General features: G+C 50.0%; 1 protein-coding gene across 4 annotated transcripts in view; it reads left to right on the forward strand.

The window, feature by feature from the left end:
- ELP4 (elongator acetyltransferase complex subunit 4) overlaps nucleotides 1-13808 on the forward strand; it is a 637998-nt gene that overhangs the window by 118427 nt on the left and 505763 nt on the right. The window lies entirely within an intron of this gene.

The raw sequence follows: 13808 nt of genomic DNA on the forward strand, positions 1-13808 counted from the left end.
TGAATAACTTTGTTTCAACCATGTGATGCTCCTTCAAACTCACCTGTGACAAGTAACAGGTGTGGGCAATATGAAAATCACACCTGAAACAAAAAAAAAAGGTGAGAGGTTGATTCAATATTTGCATTGAGTGTCTGTGTGTTCCACACTAATCATTGAGAATAGAAAGGGAAGAAAACTGTCTCAGGACTTGAAAACTAAAATTGTTGAAAAATATTATCAATCTCAAGGTTACAAGTCCATCTCCAGAGATCTTGATGTTCCTATGTCCACGGTACACAACATAATCCAGAAGTTTACAACCCGTGGCACAGTAGCTAATCTCCCTGGCCGTGGATGGCTGAGAGAAATTGATGAAAGGTTGCAATGCAGGATAGTCCAGATGGTGGGTAAGCAGCCCCAATCAAATTCCAAAGAAATTCAAGCTGTCCTGCAGGTTCCTGGGTGCATCAGGGTCAATGCAAACTATCAGTCAACATTTGAATGTAATTAAATACTATGACAGGAGGACCCCACTGCTGACACAGAAACCCCAAAAAGCAAGATTGCAGTTTGCCAAAATGTATGTGAGTAAGCTAAAATCCTTCTGGGAAAGCATCTTGTGCACAGATAAGACCAAGATAGAGCTTTTTGGTAAAGCACATCATTCTACTGTTTACCGAAAACAGACTGAGGCCTACAAAGAAAAGAAAGAACAAGGTACTTGGAGTAAAATATGGTGGAGGTTCAAAAATGTTTCCTTGCTACCTTTGGCACTGGGTACCTTGACTGTGTGGAAGGCATCATGAAATCTCTGAAGATTACCAAACATTTTGTGTTGCAATGTAATGCCTAGTATCAAAAAGCTGGGTTTGCATCTTAGGTGATGGGTCTACAGCAAGTCAATGACCACAAACATACTTCAAGAAGCACCCAGAAATGGATGGAAAGAAAACACTGAAGAATTCTGGACCTGGAGCAGTTTGCAAAAGAAGAGTGGTCCAAAATTCCATATGAGAGGTGTTAGAAGCGTGTTGATAGTTATAGGAAGCGATTGAATGCAGTTATTTATTCCAAAGGGTGCAAAACCAAATATTAATTTGAGGGTGCCAACAATTTTGTCTGGACCATTTTGGGGGTTTTGTGTGAAATTATGTCCAATTTTCCATTTTTCTGGGGGGTTTTGTGTGTTGTTCCAATACAGGTCCTTCTCAAAAAATTAGCATATAGTGTTAAATTTCATTATTTACCATAATGTAATGATTACAATTAAACTTTCATATATTATAGATTCATTATCCACCAACTGAAATTTGTCATGTCTTTTATTGTTTTAATACTGATGATTTTGGCATACAACTCCTGATAACCCAAAAAACCTGTCTCAATAAATTAGCATATCAAGAAAAGTTTCTCTAAACGACCTATTACCCTAATCTTCTGAATCAACTAATTAACTCTAAACACATGCAAAAGATACCTGAGGCTTTTATAAACTCCCTGCCTGGTTCATTACTCAAAACCCCCATCATGGGTAAGACTAGCGACCTGACAGATGTCAAGAAGGCCATCATTGACACCCTCAAGCAAGAGGGTAAGACCCAGAAAGAAATTTCTCAACAAATAGGCTGTTCCCAGAGTGCTGTATCAAGGCACCTCAATGGTAAGTCTGTTGGAAGGAAACAATGTGGCAGAAAACGCTGTACAACGAGAAGAGGAGACCGGACCCTGAGGAAGATTGTGGAGAAGGACCGATTCCAGCCCTTGGGGAACCTGAGGAAGCAGTGGACTGAGTCTGGTGTGGAAACATCCAGAGCCACCGTGCACAGGCGTGTGCAGGAAATGGGCTACAGGTGCCGCATCCCCCAGGTAAAGCCACTTTTGAGCTACAGAGAAGCAGCACTGGACTGTTGCTAAGTGGTCCCAAGTACTTTTTTCTGATGAAAGCAAATTTTGCATGTCATTCGGAAATCAAGGTGCCAGAGTCTGGAGGAAGACTGGGGAGAAGGAAATGCCAAAATGCCTGAAGTCCAGTGTCAAGTACCCACAGTCAGTGATGGTGTGGGGTGCCATGTCAGCTGCTGGTGTTGGTCCACTGTGTTTCATCAAGGGCAGGGTCAATGCAGCTAGCTATCAGGAGATTTTGGAGCACTTCATGCTTCCATCGGCTGAAATGCTTTATGGAGATGAAGATTTCATTTTTCAGCACGACCTGGCACCTGCTCACAGTGCCAAAACCACTGGTAAATGGTTTACTGACCATGGTATTACTGTGCTCAATTGGCCTGCCAACTCTCCTGACCTGAACCCCATAGAGAATCTGTGGGATATTGTGAAGAGAAAGTTGAGAGACGCAAGACCCAACACTCTGGATGAGCTTAAGGCCGCTATTGAAGCATCCTGGGCCTCCATAACATCTCAGCAGTGTCACAGGCTGATTGCCTCCATGCCACGCCGCATTGAAGCAGTCATTTCTGCCAAAGGATTCCCGACCAAGTATTGAGTGCATAACTGAACATTATTATTTGTTGGTTTTTTTGTTTGTTATTAAAAAACACTTTTATTTGATTGGATAGGTGAAATATGCTAATTTATTGAGACAGGTTTTTTGGGTTATCAGGAGTTGTATGCCAAAATCATCAGTATTAAAACAATAAAAGACCTGACAAATTTCAGTTGGTGGATAATGAATCTATAATATATGAAAGTTTAATTGTAATCATTACATTATGGTAAATAATGAAATTTAACACTATATGCTAATTTTTTGAGAAGGACCTGTACATACAAAGGAAATAAACTTGTGTATAACAAAACATGTGATTTCAATCATTTTCTGGGAGAAAAAGCTAATTTTCTGGAACAATTTCAAAAGTGCCAACACGTTCGTCTATGATGGTATTTCTTGCAGAAAACATACTTACTCCCCTGTTACACTCCATTGAGGGGCTGACTTCAGTTTCACCTTTTCTTCCAAGATATATATAATATAGATCAACAATTTTTTTTTTATTATACAAATTATGCAAAAAATCAGGCACCATTTTGCTTATTTGTAGAAGTTTGAAAGAAGGGTGAAAGATAAATAAAAAAATGAAACCTTGCCACTCTCTAGTCCCACTGCCTCAGACCCCTTGTCCAGTCCTCCGCAATGCTTCCTCCAGCATGCATTGTCCTCCTCCACCATTTTCACTCTACACCTGAGCTTCCGGCACCAAGTAGATCTGTGGCGTGTGTCTCCTGATACGTAGCCAGTGCCTCCGGCAGCACACGTCACAACGCCAGATTCCTACCCGCACTGGTAGCCACAGTGTTTAACGGAGATGCCAGAAAAGTATGTGTGCACCGCTGGAAAGAAGGGGCCGGAGGCAGCTTTACAAAGGATTGCAGCGGTGAGCAGTTTTAATTTGAGTATTTTTGTCCACATCCTACAATTATTGTGCTGTAGGTTCTGGGACGACCCTGGAGCCACATAAGGAGCATTTGATTAGCATCAGATAACTTCAATGCAAATTTTGAGTGAACTGATGCGTTTCAGTTCCGGCAGATTCGCTCATCACTGCTGCACACAGTTTTGGAACCTCTGAATCTAAAATAAAAATTTAAGTAATTTAGTAGATAGTCCAGATTTGAAGTTTTCTTCAATAAACACAGAGCAAATGGATTTACCTGATTATAGGGGCACATGCAAGGCAGTAAAAAAGAGCTGCAGGACCATGTTACATACAGGGTTCACTTTGTGTGGTGAAACATAGTTCTGCATAGATAAGCTATTTGTAGTGCTGTATTACTTTCTTTTTTTTGTATAGAATCCTTCATTATTTTCTGCAGATCTGCTGCATCCTGTAGCCCACCCTATACTATGTATAGAGAGAAGTGTTAGTCACCAGCAGATGAGCGGTGGAGCCACAGCTCCTAATTATGGAGGACTCGGCAGCGCTCGCTCATAATGTAGAGGAATCCAGGAATGCAATGATAACCAGCGTTTTCATAAAACCATTACAAGAAAAAAGTAAGTAGTGCAGTGCTAGGGTCAGTTCACTTCTCGCTAGGGTCATCGTACTTCTCACCAGGGTCAGTGCAGTGCTAGGGTCAGTTCACTTTTCGCTAGGGTCATCGTACTTCTCACCAGGGTCAGTGCAGTTCTTGCTAGGGTCAGTGCAGTTCTTGCTAGGGTCAGTGCAGTTCTTGCTAGGGTCAGTGTAGTTCTTGCTAGGGTCAGTGCAGTTCTTGCCAGGGTCAGTGTAGTTCTTGCTAGGGTCAGTGTAGTTCTTGGTAGGGTCAGTGTAGTTCTTGGTAGGGTCAGTGTAGTTCTTGCTAGGGTCAGTGTAGTTCTTTCTAGGGTCAGTGTAGTTCTTGCTAGGGTCAGTGCAGTTCTTGCTAGGGTCAGTGTAGTTCTTGCTAGGGTCAGTGTAGTTCTTGCTGGGGTCAGTGTAGTTCTTTGGGGTCAGTGTAGTTCTTGCTGGGGTCAGTGTAGTTCTTGCTGGGGTCAGTGTAGTTCTTGCTGGGGTCTGTAGTTCTTGCTAGGGTCAGTGTAGTTCTTGGTAGGGTCAGTGCAGTTCTTGCTAGGGTCAGTGCAGTTCTTGCTAGGGTCAATGTAGTTCTTGCTAGGGTCAGTGCAGTTCTTGCTAGGGTCAGTGTAGTTCTTGCTAGGGTCAGTGCAGTTCTTGCCAGGGTCAGTGTAGTTCTTGCTAGGGTCAGTGTAGTTCTTGGTAGGGTCAGTGTAGTTCTTGGTAGGGTCAGTGTAGTTCTTGCTAGGGTCAGTGTAGTTCTTGCTAGGGTCAGTGTAGTTCTTGCTAGGGTCAGTGCAGTTCTTGCTAGGGTCAGTGCAGTTCTTGCTAGGGTCAGTGCAGTTCTTGCTAGGGTCAGTGTAGTTCTTGCTAGGGTCAGTGCAGTTCTTGCTAGGGTCAGTGTAATACTTGCTAGGGTCAGTGTAGTTCTTGCTAGAGTCAGTGCAGTTCTTGCTAGGGTCAGTGCAGTTCTTGCTAGGGTCAGTGTAGTTCTTGCTAGGGTCAGTGTAGTTCTTGGTAGGGTCAGTGTAATTCTTGGTAGGGTCAGTGTAATTCTTGGTAGGGTCAGTGCAGTTCTTGCTAGGGTCAGTGCAGTTCTTGCTTGGGTCAGTGCAGTTCTTGGTAGGGTCAGTGTAGTTCTTGGTAGGGTCAGTGTAGTTCTTGCTAGGGTCAGTGTAGTTCTTGCTAGGGTCAGTGCAGTTCTTGCTAGGGTCAGTGTAGTTCTTGCTAGGGTCAGTGTAGTTCTTGCTAGGGTCAGTGTAGTTCTTGCTAGGGTCAGTGTAGTTCTTGCTAGGGTCAGTGTAGTTCTTGCTAGGGTCAGTGCAGTTCTTGCTAGGGTCAGTGTAGTTCTTGCTGGGGTCAGTGTAGTTCTTGCTGGGGTCAGTGTAGTTCTGTGGGGTCAGTGTAGTTCTTGCTGGGGTCAGTGTAGTTCTTGCTGGGGTCAGTGTAGTTCTTGCTGGGGTCAGTGTAGTTCTTGGTAGGATCAGTGCAGTTCTTGCTAGTGTCAGTGCAGTTCTTGCTAGGGTCAGTGTAGTTCTTGCTAGGGTCAGTGTAGTTCTTGCTAGGGTCAGTGTAGTTCTTGCTAGGGTCAGTGTAGTTCTTGCTAGGGTCAGTGTAGTTCTTGCTAGGGTCAGTGTAGTTCTTGCTAGGGTCAGTGTAGTTCTTGCTAGGGTCAGTGTAGTTCTTGGTAGGGTCAGTGCAATTCTTGCTAGGGTCAGTGTAGTTCTTGCTAGGGTCAGTGTAGTTCTTGCTAGGGTCAGTGTAGTTCTTGCTAGGGTCAGTGTAGTTCTTGCTAGGGTCAGTGTAGTTCTTGGTAGGGTCAGTGCAGTTCTTGCTAGGGTCAGTGTAGTTCTTGCTACGGTCAGTGTAGTTCTTGCTAGGGTCAGTGTAGTTCTTGCTAGGGTCAGTGTAGTTGCTAGGGTCAGTGCAGTTCTTGCTAGGGTCAGTGTAGTTCTTGCTAGGGTCAGTGTAGTTCTTGGTAGGGTCAGTGCAGTTCTTGCTAGGGTCAGTGCAGTTCTTGCTAGGGTCAGTGCAGTTCTTGCTAGGGTCAGTGCAGTTCTTGCTAGGGTCAGTGCAGTTCTTGCTAGGGTCAGTGTAGTTCTTGCTAGGGTCAGTGTAGTTCTTGCTAGGGTCAGTGTAGTTCTTGCTAGGGTCAGTGTAGTTCTTGCTAGGGTCAGTGTAGTTCTTGGTAGGGTCAGTGCAGTTCTTGCTAGGGTCAGTGTAGTTCTTGGTAGGGTTAGTGCAGTTCTTGGTAGGGTCAGTGTAGTTCTTGCTAGGGTCAGTGTAGTTCTTGCTAGGGTCAGTGTAGTTCTTGCTAGGGTCAGTGCAGTTCTTTGTAGGGTCAGTGTAGTTCTTGCTAGGGTCAGTGTAGTTCTTGCTAGGGTCAGTGTAGTTCTTGCTAGGGTCAGTGTAGTTCTTGGTAGGGTCAGTGTAGTTCTTGCTAGGGTCAGTGCAGTTCTTGCTAGGGTCAGTGCAGTTCTTGCTAGGGTCAGTGTAGTTCTTGGTAGGGTCAGTGTAGTTCTTGGTAGGGTCAGTGTAGTTCTTGCTAGGGTCAGTGTAGTTCTTGCTAGGGTCAGTTTAATTCTCGCTAGGGTCAGTGTAGTTCTTGCTAGGGTCAGTGCAGTTCCTGCTAGGGTCAGTTTAATTCTCGCTAGGGTCAGTGTAGTTCTTGCTAGGGTCAGTGTAGTTCTTGCTAGGGTCAGTGCAGTTCCTGCTAGGGTCAGTTTAATTCTCGCTAGGGTCAGTGTAGTTCTTGCTAGGGTCAGTGCAGTTCTTGCTAGGGTCAGTGCAGTTCTTGCTAGGGTCAGTGCAGTTCTTGCTAGGGTCAGTGCAGTGCTTGCTAGGGTCAGTTTAATTCTCGCTAGGGTCAGTGTACTTCTCGTTATGGTCAATGTAGTGATCACTAGGGTCAGTATTAGTGTTGAGCGATACCTTCCGATATCGGAAAGTATCGGTATCGGTTTGGATCGGCCGATATTCAAAAAATATCGGATATCGCCGATACCGATACCCGATCCCAATGCAAGTCAATGGGACCAAAATATCGGAATTAAAATAAACCCTTTCTTTCCTTGTAGGTTCATTCTACCTGAAGGAAAACAACTAAGAATAATGTAGGATGTATGGGGGAGGTGGCGGAGACATTAAAGGCAATGAGGATTAGTCCAATCAAATAGAATAGCATGTTTTTTTTTTTTTTTTAAAGACGTTCGGATTGAAAAAGATATTGAGTATGTAAATTTTTTTTATTTTGTCAGATATTGATGTTTCACTATTCCACGCCCTTCCCCTTCTTTTTTTTCTTTTTTTTTTTTTCTTTTCCCACACTTTCATCTTCATCATCATCAGCATCCTTGACATCAACTTCTTCACCTTATTCATCTTCTTCTTCATCTTCTACCTATTTTTTTTTTTTATTACATTCTTCATATTCATTTTCTTCAACTATTATTATTCTTCCTATTCTACATATTCTTTTTATTCCACTGTTATTATTCTTCCTATTCTACTTCTTCATCATATTCTCATTTGTGACAGGCATTCCCGTAGTTGTTATCTATAAAAGTTGGAAGATTACACCTTCCGTTCTGCCAGTCACAAAAGTTACATTTGTCCGCGTTCAGTTTGGCCTGCAGCATCAGGCTTTATCCAGGGGCACCACGAGGAGGAACGGACTCACCCCCATACACTGCTTAGTCTTCTTCTGCATATAATTTAGATAATATCTTTTGCTCTGATATTAAGTCTTATGCTTAATGTTCTTCTGCTCTTTGTTCTGCAGCCTCTTGTTCTTCTGCTTCTCGGTCTTCCATGTTGTCGTCTCCAGGGTCTTCGTCTCCAGTGTCGTCATCTCCGCCGTCGTCGTCTCAGCCGTCGTCGTCTCCGCCGTCGTCGTCGTCGTCGTCATCGGGGTGGTCTTCCGGGTCGTCGTCATCGGGGTGGTCTTCCGGGTTGTCGACGTTAGGGTCTTCAACTTGGAAATGTAGCAGAAGGTACAAGAAGGCTGAGAAAATGCCAAGAACCAGCTGATGGAACTGGAACTCGGATGGCTACCCGAAGGTTCAAGAGCCTATGGAACTACCGAGGACCAGCTGACGTTACTGGAACCCGGTTACTAAGCAGGAGGTACCCGTGCTAAAAAGCACTACCAAGGACCGCCTGACGTTGGCGGAACTCGGATACCCAGAAGGAGGCACCTAAGCCAAAGGCTCTGCCCGGAACCAGATGACGTTACTGGAACCAGGATGGGGAGCAGAAGGTACAAGAGCAAAAGACACTGCCGAGAACCAGCTGACGGTACTGGAACCCGGATGGGTAGCCGAATGTCCAAGAGCCAATGGAACTACCAAGGACCAGCTGACGTTACTGGAACCCGGTTACTAAGCAGGAGGTACCCGTGCCTGAAAGCACTACCAAGGACCACCTGACATTGGTGGAACTTGGATACCCAGAAGGAGGCACCTAAGCCAAAGGCTCTGCCCGGAACCAGCTGACGGTACTGGAACCAGGATGGGGAGCAGAAGGTACAAGAGCAAAAGACACTGCCGAGAACCAGCTGACGGTGCTGGAACCAGGTGGTGGACCCGAAGGCCCACAGGAGAGGAGAGAACAGCTAGGCCGCGAGGCAGCCGCAGTTACCGAACCCCAACAGTCCTACAGGGGGAGCTGGGCCTACTGGCACTACAGAACCAGCCTTGACTACCAGTTCACGCAGCCCACATAGGAAGCTCCTAAACTGGAGGCACCCTGGAGTTGGCTAACTCGACCGCCCCACGACGGGGCAAGCATAGGCGTCTCAGTGAAGTTGACACAACCCGGAAACAGCTGACGGTGCTGAAACCAGGCTTGGCACGAGGGAGTACCTGTGACAAGAACACTGCCGAGAACCAGCTGGCGGTGCTGGAACCCGGATGCGTTGCCCCAGTGTGCAAGAGCCAATGGCACGACCGAGGACCAGCAGACGGTGCTGGAACCCGGTTACTAAGCTGTAGGTGCCCGCGCTTAAAAGCACTACCAAGGACCGCCTGGCGTTGGCGGAACTCGGATACCCAGGAGGAGGCACCTAAGCCAAAGGCTCGGCCCGGAACCAGCTGACGGTGCTGGAACCAGGTGGTGGACCCGAAGGCCCACAGGAGAGGAGAGAACAGCTAGGCCGCGAGGCAGCCGCAGTTACCGAACCCCAACAGTCCTACAGGGGGAGCTGGGCCTACTGGCACTACAGAACCAGCCTTGACTACCAGTTCACGCAGCCCACATAGGAAGCTCCTAAACTGGAGGCACCCTGGAGTTGGCTAACTCGACCGCCCCACGACGGGGCAAGCATAGGCGTCTCAGTGAAGTTGACACAACCCGGAAACAGCTGACGGTGCTGAAACCAGGCTTGGCACGAGGGAGTACCTGTGACAAGAACACTGCCGAGAACCAGCTGGCGGTGCTGGAACCCGGATGCGTTGCCCCAGTGTGCAAGAGCCAATGGCACGACCGAGGACCAGCTGACGGTGCTGGAACCCGGTTGCTAAGCTGTAGGTGCCCGCGCTTAAAAGCACTACCAAGGACCGCCTGGCGTTGGCGGAACTCGGATACCCAGGAGGAGGCACCTAAGCCAAAGGCTCGGCCCGGAACCAGCTGACGGTGCTGGAACCAGGTGGTGGACCCCAAGGCCCACAGGAGAGGAGAGAACAGCTAGGCCGCGAGGCAGCCGCAGTTACCGAACCCCAACAGTCCTACAGGGGGAGCTGGGCCTACTGGCACTACAGAACCAGCCTTGACTACCAGTTCACGCAGCCCACATAGGAAGCTCCTAAACTGGAGGCACCCTGGAGTTGGCTAACTCGACCGCCCCACGACGGGGCAAGCATAGGCGTCTCAGTGAAGTTGACACAACCCGGAAACAGCTGACGGTGCTGAAACCAGGCTTGGCACGAGGGAGTACCTGTGACAAGAACACTGCCGAGAACCAGCTGGCGGTGCTGGAACCCGGATGCGTTGCCCCAGTGTGCAAGAGCCAATGGCACGACCGAGGACCAGCTGACGGTGCTGGAACCCGGTTACTAAGCTGTAGGTGCCCGCGCTTAAAAGCACTACCAAGGACCGCCTGGCGTTGGCGGAACTCGGATACCCAGGAGGAGGCACCTAAGCCAAAGGCTCGGCCCGGAACCAGCTGACGGTGCTGGAACCAGGTGGTGGACCCCAAGGCCCACAGGAGAGGAGAGAACAGCTAGGCCGCGAGGCAGCCGCAGTTACCGAACCCCAACAGTCCTACAGGGGGAGCTGGGCCTACTGGCACTACAGAACCAGCCTTGACTACCAGTTCACGCAGCCCACATAGGAAGCTCCTAAACTGGAGGCACCCTGGAGTTGGCTAACTCGACCGCCCCACGACGGGGCAAGCATAGGCGTCTCAGTGAAGTTGACACAACCCGGAAACAGCTGACGGTGCTGAAACCAGGCTTGGCACGAGGGAGTACCTGTGACAAGAACACTGCCGAGAACCAGCTGGCGGTGCTGGAACCCGGATGCGTTGCCCCAGTGTGCAAGAGCCAATGGCACGACCGAGGACCAGCTGACGGTGCTGGAACCCGGTTACTAAGCTGTAGGTGCCCGCGCTTAAAAGCACTACCAAGGACCGCCTGGCGTTGGCGGAACTCGGATACCCAGGAGGAGGCACCTAATCCAAAGGCTCGGCCCGGAACCAGCTGACGGTGCTGGAACCAGGTGGTGGACCCCAAGGCCCACAGGAGAGGAGAGAACAGCTAGGCCGCGAGGCAGCCGCAGTTACCGAACCCCAACAGTCCTACAGGGGGAGCTGGGCCTACTGGCACTACAGAACCAGCCTTGACTACCAGTTCACGCAGCCCACATAGGAAGCTCCTAAACTGGAGGCACCCTGGAGTTGGCTAACTCGACCGCCCCACGACGGGGCAAGCATAGGCGTCTCAGTGAAGTTGACACAACCCGGAAACAGCTGACGGTGCTGAAACCAGGCTTGGCACGAGGGAGTACCTGTGACAAGAACACTGCCGAGAACCAGCTGGCGGTGCTGGAACCCGGATGCGTTGCCCCAGTGTGCAAGAGCCAATGGCACGACCGAGGACCAGCTGACGGTGCTGGAACCCGGTTACTAAGCTGTAGGTGCCCGCGCTTAAAAGCACTACCAAGGACCGCCTGGCGTTGGCGGAACTCGGATACCCAGGAGGAGGCACCTAAGCCAAAGGCTTGGCCCGGAACCAGCTGACGGTGCTGGAACCAGGTGGTGGACCCCAAGGCCCACAGGAGAGGAGAGAACAGCTAGGCCGCGAGGCAGCCGCAGTTACCGAACCCCAACAGTCCTACAGGGGGAGCTGGGCCTACTGGCACTACAGAACCAGCCTTGACTACCAGTTCACGCAGCCCACATAGGAAGCTCCTAAACTGGAGGCACCCTGGAGTTGGCTAACTCGACCGCCCCACGACGGGGCAAGCATAGGCGTCTCAGTGAAGTTGACACAACCCGGAAACAGCTGACGGTGCTGAAACCAGGCTTGGCACGAGGGAGTACCTGTGACAAGAACACTGCCGAGAACCAGCTGGCGGTGCTGGAACCCGGATGCGTTGCCCCAGTGTGCAAGAGCCAATGGCACGACCGAGGACCAGCTGACGGTGCTGGAACCCGGTTACTAAGCTGTAGGTGCCCGCGCTTAAAAGCACTACCAAGGACCGCCTGGCGTTGGCGGAACTCGGATACCCAGGAGGAGGCACCTAAGCCAAAGGCTCGGCCCGGAACCAGCTGACGGTGCTGGAACCAGGTGGTGGACCCCAAGGCCCACAGGAGAGGAGAGAACAGCTAGGCCGCGAGGCAGCCGCAGTTACCGAACCCCAACAGTCCTACAGGGGGAGCTGGGCCTACTGGCACTACAGAACCAGCCTTGACTACCAGTTCACGCAGCCCACATAGGAAGCTCCTAAACTGGAGGCACCCTGGAGTTGGCTAACTCGACCGCCCCACGACGGGGCAAGCATAGGCGTCTCAGTGAAGTTGACACAACCCGGAAACAGCTGACGGTGCTGAAACCAGGCTTGGCACGAGGGAGTACCTGTGACAAGAACACTGCCGAGAACCAGCTGGCGGTGCTGGAACCCGGATGCGTTGCCCCAGTGTGCAAGAGCCAATGGCACGACCGAGGACCAGCTGACGGTGCTGGAACCCGGTTACTAAGCTGTAGGTGCCCGCGCTTAAAAGCACTACCAAGGACCGCCTGGCGTTGGTGGAACTCGGATACCCAGGAGGAGGCACCTAAGCCAAAGGCTCGGCCCGGAACCAGCTGACGGTGCTGGAACCAGGTGGTGGACCCCAAGGCCCACAGGAGAGGAGAGAACAGCTAGGCCGCGAGGCAGCCGCAGTTACCGAACCCCAACAGTCCTACAGGGGGAGCTGGGCCTACTGGCACTACAGAACCAGCCTTGACTACCAGTTCACGCAGCCCACATAGGAAGCTCCTAAACTGGAGGCACCCTGGAGTTGGCTAACTCGACCGCCCCACGACGGGGCAAGCATAGGCGTCTCAGTGAAGTTGACACAACCCGGAAACAGCTGACGGTGCTGAAACCAGGCTTGGCACGAGGGAGTACCTGTGACAAGAACACTGCCGAGAACCAGCTGGCGGTGCTGGAACCCGGATGCGTTGCCTTGCCTATTAAAGATTGTCTTCCTAGAGCCCCAACTAGCGGTGTTGGAGCAAAGGGTAAGCAGGGGGAGATGAGTGTAGGCCGAAGCCTGCACTGGAGGCAGCTTTGTGTCTGCGTTGCGTTTGCAGGACACTTTGCCGGCTACACACTGGGGGAACAGCTGGCGTTGCTGAACCCCACTAACACAATGGCGTGTGTTTTTATCTGTGCAGCTAGCACTTGCGGGCAAAAACTAGCGATGTTAGAGCCCGTGTTGAAGCAGGAGGAGGAGGAGAGGAGCAGAGTGTAGGCCGAAGCCTAGTTGAACCAATTTCAAAGGAAACCTTTAACCCCCCCCTCAGGTGTTACAAAGTACAAGAGACACACCTTGTGCAGTATTAATGCTGCACAAGTGAAAGGTTGCTCTATTAATTTGTCTACTTGCACACGCTGAATGAAAGACATACACAATTTACCCCATTCTACAGTCAAACTGTAGTGGATGCGTGACTTGGTTTTTTGATGAGACGCAGCACAGGTGTCCAAAATAACGCCTTGGTGCTTGGCGCAGCTTCCTGAGCGTTGTTATTTGCTGTACAGGAGTCTGCGCTCTTGTGTTATCCCTTGGCAATGCCCTGTTAGCGCTGCCCATCTTATGACCTCATTTCATGTTGGCCGGTGCGGTTAACGATGGCCATAAATCCCAGACCCACAGTGTCTTTTCATAAAGCCACACTGCGGTGCTGGGATTCGTGGCCTTGAGCAGTAAATATTTTGGCCGCTCACACACGTCCTTACACCTGCTTCAGACTGGGCGGCCTCTGCTGATCCCTTCTCGCATGCCGCGGCCATGAGGCTGCACAGTCTGAAGAAGGCGGAAGGAGATGAGTTAAGACAGGCGAAGATATGCACTGCTCGTGCCCATCAATCACACCCTCGCAGTCAAAATAATTAAGACAACGAGGAGCATTTTATTCAGGCAGGGCGGACGAACAGGCGCAAGTAGCCAACCAATGATGTCAGAAGACGGGAAGCGCTACCAAGGGGGGTGCTGCGTATCATTAGAAAGGAAAGTCACACCTCAGGGACAGTGGAATGGTCTCAAAGAGACACATTTTGTACGTGTTGAGTTCCACGTGGGCAAGGAGAAAACATCAGCCACCTTGTACAAATGCA

Source organism: Ranitomeya imitator, chromosome 9 (genome assembly GCF_032444005.1).
Source record: "Ranitomeya imitator isolate aRanImi1 chromosome 9, aRanImi1.pri, whole genome shotgun sequence".
Taxonomy (NCBI): domain Eukaryota; kingdom Metazoa; phylum Chordata; class Amphibia; order Anura; family Dendrobatidae; genus Ranitomeya; species Ranitomeya imitator.